The sequence below is a fragment of the Hyperolius riggenbachi genome, chromosome 6 (assembly GCF_040937935.1).
Source record: "Hyperolius riggenbachi isolate aHypRig1 chromosome 6, aHypRig1.pri, whole genome shotgun sequence".
NCBI classification, from domain to species: Eukaryota; Metazoa; Chordata; class Amphibia; order Anura; family Hyperoliidae; genus Hyperolius; species Hyperolius riggenbachi.
The window spans coordinates 240,397,523-240,415,852 of record NC_090651.1 but is presented as its reverse complement, the minus strand read 5'-3'; the positions used below and the strand labels follow the sequence as shown (position 1 = coordinate 240,415,852).

Below are 18,330 nucleotides of genomic sequence, written 5' to 3'. Positions count from 1 at the left end.
GAGATAAGAGTGGAGTTTTCACAGAATATGCAGATTAGCATGCCTAGATACAGATAAGCTTGCCTGTGTGTGTAATTGTGTAATAGTGACAAGCAGAAAACATGTCTGCTCCCATTGTATCACAGGAAAAAATATTAATATACTGTTGAAGCTGTTTGAAGATAGATTTGCTGTGTAAACGATCTAAACTTTAGATAAGATATATAGACAAGTCACTTGTTATATTTAGTTTTTCATCTCGGATCCGCTTTAAGGAAGTTGTTCATGATCCAGTGCAGCAGATAGCTCACTGCATTGTAATACATAAACAATAACAGCTTCAACAGCCTCTCTCCATATACACAAAAAGACAAACAGGCAAGGATGGGTCAATATCAAATATAAAATGCAGCAGAAAGAGCTGAAGTGATAAAACAATGTAGTTTTACTTCTTCAGTTTAAGACAGACAATACAGTCCTCAAAATTACAGCCCAAAAAGAAAACATAAAAAGATCTAGAAATTCTTCTTCTTCATTCAATCCTAACGCAGGAAGCATTATATTATAGTTAGTAGGACATCAGATCAAAATGCGACCTATACAATGGGTCTTCCACTTTCCAGTGAGAATCTGGCAGTGAGGGAGCTCTATAACAAGAGAGATACCAAACATACATGTGTGGATTAAGTGCACACCAAATCAAACTAGCTCAAGGCAATAATGATGTTGTGGGACAACTGATGCTAGATTGTCCTCCAATACAATCACAAATAACTGTCTTAGATCTACCACATGGAGCCATAAATTACAATTAAGAATAGTCCTTAAAAGGACACTGTGGAGAATCCTTATTGGCAGTAGAGATGGTAGGGTTGGTGACATCGCAGTAGCAACTAAGTTTGGAGAAGGAACTATGCAGAGGAGTTCCTACGGTTTAGTAGCAGCTTTGAGTAGGTTGGAGAACAGGTGTCTCCGTTGTACAGGTGGTGGAATATGACAGGTTTTTGATTTGTGCTTTAAATGTGAGTTTTGTAAAAGAAATTGGAATACACCAAAAAAAAATGAACAGTAATATGATTCAGGTTTTCATTTTTATTCAAAACTAGCAGGAGCAGTCAGGACAAAGCAAGCACTCCGCAACATGGGGAGAGCAGTCTAAGCAAGATACTAAGAAACTAGAGGCATGCAGTCAGGAGGTAACAGGTTGTATAGCATGGAATAGAAGAGAGACTCCGACAACAAGTCAACAAACTGGGTCAGGAATGTGAATCAGAGATCACAAAAGCAGGTTGGACAGAGCAGTGGTTTAGGAAATGGGCAGCTAGAATGACCACAATCGAATACTTGATAAGCTGGCAAAGGTTTGGAGATCTGAAAGTGCTTATAAAAGCTGTGAACCAATGCACAATATGTATAGCAGCTTTTTGATGCCAATAAGGCTGACTTAGGGTTAGCATGTCCACAAAAAACACTACTGTAGGTAATTAGGTATTTCAGCAGATGCTGTGGCTCACTACCACTGAGCACTGATGCAGAGACACATAGAACATTTTTCCAGTGCTGTGTATGTATTTCATCTATCCGTTGGGCTATTTTCCTCAGAGTTCCACTTTAGTCTCAGGGCATCTGTGTTTTAAAATTCAGCCCACAGGTTGGAAAACACTTCAGTGTAATCATCTTTCGAAACTCGTCCTTGTAATAATTGCAGTCTACTGATTCTTGCATGGTTATTAAGAGTATGTGGGTCTGTTGGAGCAGTTGCCATGACAGCAAGTTGCCCTACAGTGAAATCCTCTTTTCCACAGCATACGCTGTCAGCATGGTAATGAGAGCAGCTGTGGGATATCCAAACATAAAGGGGGAGGCCTAACTGGACAAGCTGCTGAAGATTACTGCAGATTTCTCTCCCAGCAGAAATGAAGGATTTGTTGCTTGAGTCGCTGTCAAAAGTGATAAGAGAGGTGTACTCAGCTTACAGATATTAAGAAAAAAAATCCTCTAAAGGAAACTAACATCCCTTTGTGATTTTTCTAAAAATGTGCTACAGAGCTTCATCAACCTTAGTGCACAGTGCAGCACCTATTGTGAAACTGATGCAATGCAAGATGCAGCTCCTATTGCTAGGCAGATTGATCCCTAAACCTCCTACCCGACTGTGTCCAGTAGAGATGCAGGAAGTGATCACCAACTGTGGGTGAGATATTATGAATTAGGGGATACAGAGGTTGCAAAAACATTGGGGCTGCTGAAACAGGAACTCCACCTACGACCCCTGTAGCCACCCCCTGCAAAAAGACCACTTTACTTACGGTAAAGTCTTTTCCAGTAGTCATGAGGACAGCACCCCTGGATGAGACTTGTCTCCCTCCCCACTGTGGACAGGAAACTGTTAAAAGAAGAATTTGCATAAGCAATAGGCAGCCACATATAAGATACTACACCTGCCACAGTACCTCAGTTAATAAAAAGATGACACGGACATTTAATGATGCTTACACAAACTTATTTCTCTTTCCTACCCAAATAAGGGCGGGTTGCAGGGGTGCTGTCCTCATGACTACTGGAAAAGACTTTACCGTAAGTAAAGTGGTCTTTCCCAGAACGTCATTTCGGACAGCACCCCTGGATGAGACGATATACAAGAGTTAAAACCTTAGGGTGGGACCACAGCTTGCAAAACTTTCCTTCTGAAGGATAAACCTGCAGAGACAGATACATTAAGGCGATAGTGCTTTACAAACTTATTGTGACTTGACCAGGTCGCAGCTCTGCAAATCTGATCTATAGAGGCCCCTGCCCTCTCTGCCCAAGAAGTCGAAATTCCTCTTGTGGAATGAGCCATGATAGAATTGAATTGCTCCCCCTGTGTCTGATATGCTAATGAAATAGCCCAAACAAATGTATAATCTGTGTAGGATTTAATTAAGGAAGATTTCTCCCAATTAATGATCCAACCTAGATCTTGTAGTAAGACTATTGTCGTAACAATCTGATCTCTTACCGAATTGGGAGATGTCCCCCAAAACAGAAAATCAAGGTAACCCAAAATGTTAACCTTTCTCTGTCTAAGTGTAGCTAGAACCCCAGACATTACCTTCATAAACAACCCTGGAGCTGAGGATAATCCGAAGGGCAAAGCATTAAACTGATACATTCTTACCTCTTCCTCCATCTGGATGGCAAACCTTAAGCATTATTGAGAAGTCAGATGTATCGGTAATTGAAGATACGCATCTTTTCAGTCTAGAAAGGCTAGGAAATCGTCCTTCTGTAAGAGATGAATAATAGATCAAATCCATCCTGAATTTTCTGTATTTTACCTTCTGGTTTAGACTCTTTAAATTTAGTATGAACTGATAATTTCCCTGTAGCTCCTTTACTAGACAAAACACAGGGCAATAGAATCCCTGTCCTCTGACATTTCGGTACTTCTCGAATTACCCTTTTTTTCTAAACAGGGAAAGGACTTTCGATTGTAGGGCTGAAAACTTTATTTGGTCCTGCAAACGGGGAGTAATGCAAAAGCTCTTAAAAGGAGGCTGGCTGAACTCTATTCTGTATCCCTCCAACAAAAAACACCTTAAAGGCTCTTTCCCACTAAGACGTTGCGTTAGATGCGACGCTAAGGTCACATAACGTGCCCCCAAGGCAACGCATGTGAGCTTTGAAGTTGGATGCTATTTAGAGCCACGTTATGCGTCTCCTGATGGGTCTGTGAGGCGTACTTTTTGACGCTTACTATCGGACGAAAACGGCGCATGCGGCAAAAGACTGTGGAGAGCACGTGATCGGAAAACTCCGCATCACGTGGTCCTGCCAGCCAATAAGCGGCCGCTCCAGGAAGTTAACACTGCAGTGCATATTAATTAGTCATGTGGCTGGCCACAACAGCGGACTCTCCCCTCCTCTCCTGCAAGAAAAAACAAAAAACACACATTATTGAGCATATGCAAACAGTCTAATGCGGCTAAAACCGTGTATAACGCACAGCATGATGCACTTTCTTTAAACGTCCAGCGTTAGAGTGTAACACAACGTGGGCACTGTGAACAGCCCATTGATTTTTCATTACTGTGAGCTGGGCTGCGTTACAAGCTGCTCTAACCTGCGCCTGTAACGTCCCACTGTGAAAGAAGCCTAAATAACCAATATTTTGTGCACTGTAGTTGCCATGTTTTGAAATTTGCAATTCTCCATCTCACTGGAATACTAGAGTCATTGCTTATCCGACTTCTTGGTAAAAGTGAAGTTGGACTTAGGGCCGGTTCACATTACAAACGCGGACGGCCACGCATGCGGAACGCAACGCGTACGAACGCACGCCATCCGCGTTTGCATGCGTTGCGTGGCTGATCCCATCACTGAAAAGTAAATGGGACAGCCGCGCGGTTTTGCTAAATCTGCGTGCAGCATGCGTTCGGAACGCATGCAGTGTGAACATCAGACAGTGCACTCTATGCACTGTCTGATGTCGTGCGTGTTGGCCTTCTGCACGCGTTTCCAAAACGCAGCTGGAAACGTGTGCAGTCTGAACAGGCCCTTAGGCTTCTGTGACTTGTAGAGAGCCCATCTCCTGCCCTTAGAGGACTAGGGATCTGACTTATTCTTAGAAGGAGGGACGAAAGGACCGTTTACTTTGAAAAGGTCCTTTCTTAAAGGAATACTATCGATACCCAAGTGTTCTAAAATGACAATGTACAAATAATGTCTAAGTTGCTGTGTAAACATTTTCCTACTTTTCATGTTAAATATCAGAGGCAAAAGCTGTAATTTACTGAGGGTAGGATTAGCTATATTGGGACAAATCAATTGCAGAAGGGGTGTCTACTTCAATGCACAGCCAGAGTTGCATATCGGACTACAGAAAGCAAATATCAAACAAACTCTGAAAGCAAAAAACAGTATGAAAAGCTGTAACAATTAGTTACATTTCCTCTGCTCTCTACAGACACTTCAGTCCGAAACAGGACACAGAAGCTGCAGCTGTTCTCTCTGTCACACACAGTTACACAGAGTTATCTGATCAAGTGTGAGGGGAATTTCCCCTCTCCTCATGGCTCAGAGTCAGTTTTGTCAGTAAAGTTTGAAAGCATTTTGATAACAGTAAACAAAGAGGTTGCTACTAAAATGTATACACCAGTACTTAGCAACACTTCCCAAACAATTCCTGTGTCAATTGAAAATATGTGAATCGATAGAATTCCTTTAACAGGAATACTTTTTTTTTTTTCTTTTTAATGTGTGTCTGCCGTTCTGTCTAGAGGGTTGTCTAACTGACTCAAACAGCAGACCCCCTTCACAAGGTACACCACATAACTTGATTTTGAAGAATTGTCATCATTCCAAGTTTTTACCCATACACCTCTTCTGGCTGAATTAACTAATGCCGTAGTTCTGGCCATAAGTTTAACCGTATCATCTGAAGCGTCCACTAGATAATTGAAAGCATTCCAAACTTTAGGGAAATCATTCAAAATTTCCCAGAAATCCTCAAAAAAGTAGGTCAGTTTTGTTTGATACCCTTGAAAAATATGGATCTAATTTAGGCGGGGTTCCCCAAAACCCTGATCTTCAGGAGAAAAACAACATTTAGATAATGATCTGGGCCAAAAAAAAAAAAACCAAAACTTTTCCTAGATTATCCCACTCCTTAATCCTAATCTTAAGAGTAGAATGGACTGGAATAAGCCGAGAATGAGGATCCGCCAAACTCTCATACATTTGATCCAAAGGTGTCAAAGATTTCTGCTCAGACTTAATACCTATTAGTAAGTCTTTCATTAATTCAGGAAAAAAACATTGCGGTTAGAGCTCTTTTCTACTATGAAATGCGATCGCAACCGCATTTGCGATCCCAATCGCACTTCAATTTCCACTATGCGATTGCGCTACTATACTTATAGTACAGCTCAATTGCATACAATGCAGGAGGATGACGATTGTGCTTTGTCCAAATCGCATCGCAATCAGATTGCACTAATGGAAATTGCTGCTGCAGTTTCCATTAGTTTAACGTACCTCGTGATCAGAATCAAATCGTAACTCGCAGAGTAATGAAAAAAAGGCCCTTAGTCAGTTTTACTCAAATCTTCCTCCTAGTTTGATACATTTTCTCTGTGCAGAGAGAGTTACTATAAAGGAGGCAGCCCCAGCATTCCTTTACATGTGCATTTTTGTTTAAATTGCCTCTCCTTGCCCTGAATCTGTCTAGTTCTTTTAAACAATCTATTTAATTGCTGCAGCTTAGAAGAACTTCAAGAATGTTACACATGCAGGCTTTCTGATGTGAAATTTATCTGAAAACAGGTACCCAAGGGGTTAAAAACACAGCCTGGGTATTCCAGGATGCAGTTTGTTCTGCTCTCACTGCAGCTGCCTGGGAGGTCTGTCTCTCCATTAGCTTGCCTGTTATGGCTGGCTTATCGCCTTCTCTAAACAGCCAGGGTTTCTCTGCTCACATTTGCCTGCTTTAATTTTTATGAATTAACCTTCAGTGACCTGTGTTGTGATAATCTCCGCACAAGGTGTTAATTTCTGGCACCTGCTCAGGAATTATAAATTTTCATGCGGACACAGGTTTTATGAATGCACACTTTACTAAATGGTGGGTAAAGTCAGCTGTTTTGAGCATTACCGCATGCAGGAATGCTCAATAAATAGAGGCCTATGTCTCTTGGAAGCAGGAGGCATAGTTAGAGGTGCAGACAACATAGGAGATGATGGATTAGCTATAACAGGTAGATAAGCCATAGCAGTACTAGTCCCAGGCCCATCTGAAGCAGCTGAGGCGGTAGAAGCAATAGCAGAATCTTTAATTTCCTATTGCTGTGGACCTTCTCTGTACAATACTGGCACAATTTCCATTCAGAGTTGCCAATCCATGCTGACTGGACTGAGTAGAAGATTTTTCAGACTTTTCAACCTTCTCAGTCTTATGTCTTTTGGGGTATAAAACATAATAAACGATAGCCAGCCATTAGACAAATCCCTCTATACATAACATACATCCAGCCAAGCAGAAGAAACATAATCACATCTACTTGCCAGAGAGGGATCCTGGGCAGATTCAGCAGATTGTGCAGGAGCTGACCCAGAGGCGTCCTCCATGATCTCAGCCACAAACCAGAGTGCATCATGGACTCTACAAACTTATACCTGTGCTGCTGATTTGATGCAGCTGATCCAATTATGCATGCGGCCCCTGCCGGCTAAGCATATGCTTAATCAGCTTCTTACCTTAAGGAATCAGCTGTATGCCGATTCCTAATCACCGCCGCGGGCCCTGCCGCCCGGCTCAGACTTCAGATCACGCGGGACGCCAGCGCGTGACTACCTCCGGTTCAACCGGAAGTGAACTCTCTCCAATGCACGCACCTGCGCGCATAAAGTTGCTGCCTCCAATGGAGAAGCCTCCTCCACGCTGCAGGGCTCCGACTGTTCACTGAACAGTGCTGCTTGGAGCCCTGGAAAACGCTGCCCCTGCCGCCTGACATGGATGGCACTCCTGGAGACCTCTCCCATGCATCCCGTCCGGGACAGGAAACTAAACTGAGGTACTGTGGCAGGTGTAGTATCTTATATGTGGCTGCCTATTGCTTATGCAAATTCTTCTTTTAACAGTTTCCTGTCCACAGTGGGGAGGGAGACAAGTCTCATCCAGGGGTGCTGTCCGAAATGACGTTCTGGGAAAAGTTAGATACTTGCCTATAGAAGGGGAAGGCTCTGGATCCTATAGAACATTCCCAGTCCACTCTCTGTGCCCTCGGTCTACCACTGTATTCCCTTCTCCCCCACCCCCCCCCCCCCCCCCCCGCATTGAAATTATTCAACCATCTGGTTGATTACGCCTTCAGAAGTTTTTGGAATGCTTTGGAAACACTCATGTCCCTGAGTGCTTCCAAAGATGGGCAGCCCTGTACCGTGCATGCAGGGTACGGTGCTGCCAGTCTTTGGCAAAACTCGGGGACACAGGTGCTTCCAAAGTTTTGCAAAAGGTGGATCAGCGCAACACCAGGCCGCCTCCGAATGGCCTCCATCAGAGATGCGCTGAGCCCCCCCAGGAACTACAAATGCACCTTGAACCCAAACAGAAGCTCTGCATATACACCAAAAGCATGGCTGTTAACCAGCTGAGCGGTCTGGACGAGCTCAGCTCGTCCAACACCGCCAGCGGCTGCCGCTCAGGCCCTGCTGGGCCGATTTTGATGAAATAAAAAGCAGCACACGCAGCCGGCACTTTGCCAGCCGCGTGTGCTGCCTGATCGCCGCCGCTCTGCGGCGATTCGCCGCGAGCAGCGGCGAAAGAGGGCCCCCCTAGCCGCCTGAGCCCTGCGCAGCCGGAACAAAAAGTTCCGGCCAGCGCTAAGGGCTGGATCGGAGGCGGCTGACGTCAGGACGTCGGCTGACGTCGATGACGTCACTCCGCTCGTCGCTATGGCGACGATATAAGCAAAACAAGGAAGGCCGCTCATTGCGGCCTTCCTTGTTTATTCTGGGTGCCGGAGGCGATCGGAAGATCGCCTCCGGAGCGCCCTCTAGTGGGCTTTCATGCAGCCAACTTTCAGTTGGCTGCATGAAATAGTTTTTTTTTTATTTAAAAAAAACCCTCCCGCAGCCACCCTGGCGATTTAATCAGAACGCCAGGGTGGTTAAGTGGGAGCAGCTGACCAAAAACGAATTACATTAGTACATAGCAAGGAAATGAGCAGCGCTACTTAAAAACAGACTAGTGCCTACCTGCAAAAGAGTGCAAGCCCCACTTGTGGGGTCGAATACACACCGAGCATACATATGACCTGTCGAAGAAGTCAATCCTCCATGGGAGGGGCCTAACACTAACTAAATCCTAACCTATGTATATGCATAGCCTGGGTGCGGCTAATTAATTGATTAGCCGCACCCAGGCTATGCATATACATAGGTTAGGATTTAGTTAGTGTTAGGCCCCTCCCATGGAGGATTGACTTCTTCGCAGTGGGAGGGACGAGTACTTAATAGGTTGCATGCAAGCTGTTAATGGAAACCAACATCCTCCTCTAGTGGTAGACAGGTCATGTGTATGCTCGGTGTGTATTCGACCCCACATGTGGGGCTCGCACTCTTTTGCAGGTAGGCACTAGTCTGTTTTTAAGTAGCGCTGCTCATTTCCTTGCTTCCAAAGTTTACCAAAGGTGAAGAATTTCAACAGGGTCAGAGTTGGACCAAGGGCACAGGGAGAGGACCAGCTCAGAGCAGGTACTTAATTGCCCATCTGCTGCTGGCTTCTAATGGCATCTGGGAGCCTCTTTTAAGCAGCACCAAAGTACTGACAAACTGTGGGAGCCCTGTTGCACTGTGGGAAATAACAGCCGTTTCCAACTGCCAAAAAAAGCAGCATCTCCTTCCACAGACATCACGTGCCAGCAGGAAAGATATCGCCATGTGATAAATATCAGAATGTAAATCAGGGAGAGGAAAGATTTTACAATGGACAAACACTGACTAAATAATTTATAAATATTTTAAAAAAAATTAAGCACTTTTTTTCCATTATGTTATTTTCACTGTAAAGCTGTAAATATTTTCATTAAAGCTGCTGCAGGGGCTCCCTGACAATTGAGAATACTCTTTAGCGATTCTGCATAGATTCTCATTTAGTGGACCAATAGGAGCCCTGGCAGGAGCTTTAACAAGGAAGCCTTTTGTTTTGCCAGGGCTTCTATTTTACAATACAATATGTAGCAGCAAAGAGTGGCACTGAAAGTCCTAGCAGGTTGGCACAGCTGTAGCGGGGAGCCAGGTATATAGCAGTGGATGTTGGGAGAGTGCCAGGGTGACCAGTACAGGAGCTGCAACAAGAGGCGAACATTGGGAGTGTGTTGGGGATGTAGTAGTGGTTAGTGGTGGGTCTGCAAGAGGCTGGTTGAACATTGGGAATGTGTTGCGGTACTAGGCAATGTAAAGGCGTGTGCAGCAGATTAAACGGGAACAAGGTAGTAGTTCTGTGGTGCTGAAAGACAAATAACTGCAAAGTGAGATGTGCGTAATTATTCAGCCCCCTGAGTCAATACTTTGTAGAACCACCTTTTGCTGCAATTACAGCTGCCAGTCTTTTAGGGATTCGATTACGATTCTATTTACGATCCGATTAAATCCAACATGTCCGATCAGGATTCGATTCGATTCAATTCGATTTGCCATTGTTTTGCAATGGCAAATCGAATTGAATCGAATAGAATCCTGATCGGACATGTTGGAATTAATCGGATCGTAAATAGAATCGTAATCGAATCGTATTGTGTAGATGGGGCTTTAGGGTATGTCTCTACCAGCTTTGCACATCTAGAGACTGAAATCCTTGCCCATTCTTCTTTGCAAAACAGCTCCAACTCAGTCAAATTAGATGGACAGCGTTTGTGAACAGCAGTTTTCAGATCTTGCCACAGATTCTCGATTGGATTTAGATCTGGACTTTGACTGGGCCATTCTAACACATGGATATGTTTTGTTTTAAACCATGCCATTGTTGCCCTGGCTTTAGGTTTAGGGTTGTTGTCCTGCTGGAGGGAGAACCTCCGCCCCAGTCTCAAGTCTTTTGCAGACTCCAAGAGGTTTTCTTCCAAGATTGCCCTGTATTTGGCTCCATCCATCTTCCCATCAACTTTGACCAGCTTCCCTGTCCCTGCTGAAGAGATGCAACCCCAGAGCATGATGCTGCCACCACCATATTTGACAGTGGGGATGGTGTGTTCAGAGTGATGTGCAGTGTTAGTCTTCCGCTACACATAGCGTTTTGCATTTTGGCCAAAAAGTTCCATTTTGGTCTCATCTGACTAAAGCACCTTCTTCTACATGTTTGCTGTGTCCACAACTAGGCTTGTGGCAAACTGCAAATGGGACTTCTTATGCTTTTCTGTTAACAATGGCTTTCTTCTTGCCACTCTTCCATAAAGGCCAACTTTGTGCAGTACACGACTAATAGTTGTCTTATGGACAGATTCCCCCACCTGAGCTGTAGATCTCTGCAGCTCGTCCAGAGTCACCATGGGCCTCTTGACTGCATTTCTGATTAGTGTTCTCCTTGTTCGGCCTGTGAGTTTAGGTGGATGGCCTTGTCTTGGTAGGTTTACAGTTGTGCCATACTCCTTCCATTTCTGAATGATCGCTTGAACAGTGCTTCGTGGGAAGTTCAAGGCTTTGGAAATCTTTTTGTAGCCTAAGGTTGCTTTAAATGTCTCAATAACTTTATCCCTGACCTGCCTGGTGTATTCTTTGGACGTCATGGTGTTGTTGCTCCCAATATTCTCTTAGACAACCTCTGAGGCAGTCACAGAGCAGCTGTATTTGTACTGACATTAGATTACACACAGGTGCACTCTATTTAGTCATTAGCACTCATCAGGCAATGTCTATGGGCAAATGACTGTACCCAGACCAAAGGGGGCTGAATAATTATGCACACCCCACTTTGCAGTTACTTATTTGTAAAAAATGTTTGGAATCATGTATGATTTTCGTTCCACTTCTCCAGTGTACACCACTTTGTATTGGTCTTTCACGTGGAATTCCAATAAAATTGATTCATGTTTGTGGCAGTAATGTGACAAAATGTGGAAAACTTCAAGGGGGCCGAATACTTTTGCAAGCCACTGTATTTGCAAACTGTTGCATAGGTTTGTCATGGAAGTTTGAAAGACTGATCTTTCTAAAGATGCTGTACACATGCAAAAGATCAGTATCTGCAAAAGATCAACTCCTGCAAAATGCATTCATAGTCTATATCTGCAGATCTCGTACACACCTTGTTTAATTGACATTCATCTGCAGATCAGATCCACCAGGATGGATTTTCAGATCTGCGTGATGATTGTCTGATCTGCAGATGAATGTCCATTAAACAAGGTTTGTATGAGATCTGCAGATATAGACTATGAATGCATTTTGCAGAGACTGATCTTTTGCATGTGTACAGCATCTTTGTGTACAGCATCTTGCAAAGATTTTATCTGATGGGGAGTTCAGCTTAAAGAGAGTCTGAAGTGACTTTAAAAACAGCTTTTTACCTTATATTCTACATGGGCATGTTTGCCCCTGCTAAAACGCCGCACCCCCGCGGCAGAACGAGGGGTGTTTACCCCCCTAAACCCCTCCGTGGTGTACAGGGATCGCTTCCTGTTGAGGCAGGGCTAATGGCTGCAGCCCTGCCTCACACGCGTCTGTCAGCGCACATCGCCGCCTCTCCCCCGCCCCTTTCAGTCTTCCTTCACTGAGAGGGGCAGGGAAGAGGTGGAGATCCGCCGCTGATAGACGTGCATGGAGGCAGAGCTACAACCGAAAGCTCCGCCTCCAGGAAGAGTAAAATTTACGACCAAGCTGGTCGTAGATTTTACAGAAGGGGGATTTGGGGGGTAAAGACCTCTCGTTCTGCCGCGGGAGAGCGGCGTTTTAGCTGGGGCAAACATGCCCATGTAGAATATAAGGTAAAAATCTGTTTTTAAAGTCGCTTCAGAGTCTCTTTAATAGAATAAACTGTGTAGGTATGGCTCTCATACTACATGGAAGGGGGTAAAATTGGTCTGTGATCTTTCCTTTTCCACAGACTTTTATCTCAAGCGTGTACTTAGTTTTAGGGATGTAGAATAAATATGAAAAACCTCAATCTAATCACTTACCAAAAAAAGGAATTTGGAGGGTCAGATTAGACACAGTGTCCTGGTCCTCTAATCATCCAACCAGGAAACAGGAATGCTTAATCTACAGTATAGTAATTACAGTAAATTCCAGAAATCCCTTTCAGTTTCATTAGGCAGTGTTGTCTCCTGTATTCTGTCAGTCAGGTAGGCACGAGCCAGTAGTCGTAATTAGCAACTAGACACTCTAGTATATTGGCAAGATGGACTCTCTGAACATTTCCCTCTCACTGGTGGATGCCACAGCACAGGCACTAGATTGATGGATGCACCCCTCTAAATCTGGAGATTAGATGTACCGAGATTCCAAATATCATTAAATACTAAAGATAGAAGCCAGTTTATAGAGCCGATGGAAGAGGAGAAGGGCAGAATCACAGAGGCTCTGGGTTAATTGGTCTCCCTAAAAGTACTTACTGTATTCTCTAACCACAGAGAGTAGTTTGGAAATCTCTCTAGGAGCATAGAACCTTCTAAGGCAGTTGTTCTCAACCTTTTCAGCACATGTATCCCTTTGTGGGTCACCTCTACCTACGCAAATGTACCCCCCTACCAAAGAAAAGAAAAATTGGGCGTGGCCATGACATAATGTGGGTGGAGCAAAATAGCAAAACACAGTTAGTCCCCTTTTAACAAATGAGATAGGGACTGTGTCTATTCTTAACCTGAATCCATTCTCTTTTGTCCCCCTCTGTTCTCTCTGTGCCTCTTTTGTCCCGCTATGTGTCACCTCTGTTTCCCTTCTGCCTCTTTTCTCCCCCTTTGTTCCCCATGTCTTTTGTCCCCCAAGTTACCTCTTGTCCCCCTGTCCTGGCCAGGTATAGGTCCCCCAATATAGGTAGTAAGGCATAGGTGAACCCAGTATAGGTATCCAGCCATAGGTGCCCCCAGTATAGGTTAAAGAGGTACAGGTGCCCCCAGTGTGGGTAGCGACCTATAGGTGCTGCAGTATAGATAGCCAAGTACAGGTGGTTCCCCAGTGTAGTTAGCAAGCTATAGGTCCTCAGGATAGAGAGCTAGGTGGTTCCCCAGTGAGCTATAGGTTCTCCAGTATAGATAGCTAGGTGGTGCCCCAGTGTAGGTAGCGAGCTATAGGTGCTCCAGTATAAATAGCCAGGTAGAGGTGGTGGGTGCCCCAGTGTAGGTAGCGAGCGCTATGTGCTTCAGTGTAGATAGCCAGGTGGTGCCCCAGAGTAGATAGCGAGCTATAGGTACTCCAGTATAGATAGCCAGGTGGTGCACCTGTATAGTCTTACATAGCCCAGTTCCTGTATGGACTCCTCTCGCAGCGCTCTAGTCTTCTCACCACCTGGCCGCGTCCTCCCGATGTGGTTACTTCAGGCGGCACCTCTGACGTCATGAGAGGCACCGCCGGGTACCCACGGAGAAAGGATGCGGCCAGAAGACTAGAGCGCTGAGAGAGGAGGAGAGCCTGGCGAGAGGAGTCCACACGGGAACAGGGCTGTGTAAGTCACTGCACCCCTTTTCAATGGGCACAGCCTGCCACTTCTCTCCTGGGAACAAGATCCCCCATTTTTTTCTGCGGCCCTTGGGGGACTCCCTGACAGGTGCTGATGTATCCCAAGGGGTCTGCGGACCCCAGGTTGAGAAACACTGTTCTAAGGGAAAGAAATGTATGGTGTACTTTTTGTGCGAGATGGCTTTCCTTCCACCAATAAGCCAGCAATATTGCACTGATTGAACTTTGTATAGTAGCAAATGGTATTGCATTATCCACCTGTACAGGAGAAAATCAGAAAAAATATAATATTTCAGAATCTGTTTAAAAAAAAAAGAAAAAGTATGGGAAGTGACATGGCATTAAGCCTTCATAGCACTAGGCTGCAGTGTTCTCCCCAGGCTCTTTTAGCCGGGTGCTCCACCCGGCTAGTTTTGGTGAGCACCCGGCTGTAATTGGCTCACCTCCTCCTATGCTGTAAGCAGAGTTGCTCACAGAAGCACCGGCCCTGCATTCTCTCGTCTTGCCCCACCCGGCTACCTTTTCATGCCACCCAGCTACTATTTCATGCCACCCGGCTGGAAAAAAAATTCTGGGGAGAACACTGGGCTGTGTTATTTTTTTCCCCATTGTTAAGAATCCAGGGCTGTAAATAACATTTTTCCTGCTGTCGCATTTGACATATACTTTTAGTGCAACCTCACTGATAATTACAGACCATAAAACTCTTGCATGACAAAGAAAAGTAGGGAACTATTTTTTTATTTATTTTTTTAAAAAGGTCTATAGCTTAAAATAGGAGCTGTGAAACATTAACCACTGCACTCCACGAGCTGTTTACCCTTCCCTTCAACAACAATTTTCATCTTTCAGCGCTTATCTCACCTAAATGATCTCTCTCTCGTTTTGTTTTACTAACCACAAATTATGCTTTGGGGGGGGGGGGGTGATATTTGTTCTCAGTAATTACTTAATTTTCTATGCATTTTACAGGGAAAAACAAGGACAACATGAAAAATACACTATTTCTCAATTTCCATCCACTATAGTTTTACAATAAACAATTCTATTGTAGATTAAATCCACACAATTTATTTATCCATTCGTCACGACTATCACAACCAGGGCTGTGGAGTCGGTCCAAAAATCCACCGACTCCAACTCCGACTCCGACTCCTCAGTTTAGGATTCCACCGACTCCGACTCCACGACTCCGACTCCTCTAATTTGCATATTACAATTTTGTTGATTAAAAGTATGTAACATGAAATTCGTCTCTTAACTGCCAACGCTTAGGAATTTTACAAGACAACTGAAGTGAGAAGGATATGGAGACTACTATATTTATTCCCTTTAGACTAAAACTAGTCCTTGGTAAGAGTACTTGTAAAAGGTACAAACCGGAACAAAGAACATCTATCAGGCCCTAGGCAATGTAAGTGTGGGTACATGTAAGAATGATGTGCAGGTACTCTGCAGGGGAATGAGGAGATTGTAAACAGACAACACCTCTGTGTTCAATGTGCACAGCATTTTCAGTGGATTCCCTGCAGCTCTGTGGGGATTGCATATGTAGAGTATAGTACTACTGTGTAACAAAGTAAACCTGAGACAGATGAAATTAAAGTTTTATACATACCTGGGGCTTCCTCCAGCCGCCTTCAGGATAATCAGTCCCTCGTTGTCCTCCTCCGCCACCTGGATCTTCTGCTATGAGTCCAGGTACTTGAGCCAGTCAGGCGTAGTGCGCATGCACACACTCCGCCGCCAGGAGCATACTACACCTGTGCAGCACTATTGCGCAGGTGCAGAATGTTCCTGGCTGTGGGAGCGGCATGCGGCCGGACAGCGCTGACTGGCTGAATTACCAGGACTCATAGCAGAAGATCCGGGTGGTGGAGGACAGCGAGGGACTGATTAGCCTGAAGGGGGCTGGAGGAAGCCCCAGGTATGTATAAAACTTTACTTTTCATCCGTCTCAGTTACCCTTTAATTTGTAGTAGTGATGCTCAAATACCCCTTTTTAAAATTCGAGTTTGGTCGAATTCGAATAGTAAATTATTCGAGGTCAGTCGAATATTCGAGTCGAATAATTTTTACTATTCGATTCGACCTCGGACTTCGAGCTCACTATTCGAGTCGGTATTCGAGCTAACTATTCGAGCTGACTATTCGAATTGGCCTTAAATAGCTTCCAACACTTGTTTTGAGGGTGAATGATGCAAGAAACCTCTTTTTTTCCAAGTAACAACAGCAAGTGATTATGTGGGGATGTTCCTTTAAAAAAAAAAAATGTGGAAAGAGAAGTTGTGTCCTTAATTTTGTTCAGTCCTCCTCCTCCTCCTCCTCCTCCTCCTCCTCCTCCTCCTCCTCCTCCTCCTCCTCCATGTGCTCCCTGGCAGTGGAAACACAAAGACAGCAGGAGGTAAATTCAGCAGCAGGAGGAGGAGGATGAGTGTGTGGCAGCAGGCAGTCAATGAGGCAGGCAGCTCGCCGTGACATAATAGCCCTGGTACCTAGCGGTGATACCAGGGCTGTAAATAAACACAACAGGAGGTCCCAGACAGCGGTCGTGCAGCCCACATTGTGTCCAATACACAACTGGGACAACACAGTTTTCAACCCGGGCACCTCAGAAAAATTAAACCTTTTTTTTTATGGTTTTTTGGTTTTTGGTTTTGCAACCAATATAGCTATTGTTTGACGTAATAGCTGGTGGCAGAGTGGCAGCAGAAGAAGGTAATTCTGTGTACCCTGGCAGTGGGAAACACAGACAGACAGCAGAAGGGCAGTACACAGCAGCCCACTGTAGGTGTAAAATGTGTGGCTGCAGGCGACGTAATAGTCAAAGTGAACCAGGCTGGCTTAGTGAGCAGGAGCCAGGAGGTGGTAAAGGGTGGTAAGGCACATTAACGATGGTTCCGGCAGCCAGTTCATGTCCCCCTCTCGCCGACAACAGGGGCCAGGAACTCGCCTTCCACCCACGCCTGGTTCATCTTGAGAAACGTCAGTCTGTCCACAGACTTGTGAGACAGACGTGAGCGTTTCTCGGTGACCACGCCACCAGCTGCACTGAAGCAGCGCTCGGACAGCACGCTGGAAGGGGGGCAGGACAGCACTTCCAGGGCGTACTGCGCCAGCTCGCTCCAGATCTCCATGCGCTTGACCCAATACTCCATGGGATCAACAGGGGCATCGCTGTCAAGCCCGCTGTACGACCCCATGTAGTCAGCCACCATGCGGGTCAGGCGCTGGCTGTGACCGGAGGAGGATGCTGCTGCATGCATCTCCTCTCTAGTCACTGCTGCCGGAGCCTCTACAGTCCTGTAGAGCTCGTGGCTGAGAGACAGCAGGTCTGTGGGGCGCTTGCTGCTGCTGGATGCAGGCACCTGCTGCTGCCTCTGTGCTGGCTGCTGGACAGTGGGGGTGGAAGGCTGGGGGAAGGCTTCCTCCAAGCGCTCAACAAGGGCCTGCTGCAAGCTCCTTATTTGTTGCGCTGGGTCTCCTCCTGCAGGCGGCAGGAACTGGCTCAACTTCCCCTTGAGGCGTGGGTCCAACATCATGCTGATCCAGATGTCCTCCCTCTGCTTCATCTGGATCACCCTGGGGTCCCTGCGCAGGCACATCAGCATGTGCGCTGCCATTGGGAAGAGGCGGGCCACGTCTGCTGGCACATCGACGTCAGTGCTGTCCTCATCCTCCTCCTCTGCCGCCTCATCCTCTCTCCACCCCCGCACCAACTCAGCTGCGCTGTGCTGATCCCCCTCATCAGCAGCCAGGTCAGGGACCTCCACCAAGTCCTCCTCCTCCTCCCCCTCAGAGGTGGACTGCGCAGCTGGTTGCCGCTCCTGCTGGTCCAAGGCTGCCGCTCCCTGTTCCAGCAAAGCATCGAGGGCCCTGTTCAGCAGAGAAACCAGGGGCACCCACTCGCAGACCATAGCATGGTCCCTGCTCACCATGTTTGTGGCCTGCAGGAAGGGAGCCAGCACTAAGCACACCTGCTGCATGTGCCTCCAGTCATCATCGGGGACGATGGACGGGATGTTGCTGGTCTTGTCCCTTCTCTGAGCTGCGGAAACAGTGGCCAGGGCAAGGTACTGTTTGACAGCGCGCCTCTGTTCAACCAGACGCTCCAACATCGCCAGGGTGGAGTTCCAGCGAGTCGGAACGTCAAGGATCAGCCGATGGCGTGGCAGATCCAGCTCCTTTTGCACGTCTTCCAGG

At 45.9% G+C, this 18,330-nt stretch overlaps 1 protein-coding gene across 1 annotated transcript in view; it reads right to left on the bottom strand.

Moving 5' to 3' along the window:
* The window catches only part of LOC137521402 (uncharacterized), a 39,038-nt gene that overhangs the window by 9,362 nt on the left and 11,346 nt on the right, over positions 1–18,330 (bottom strand). The window lies entirely within an intron of this gene.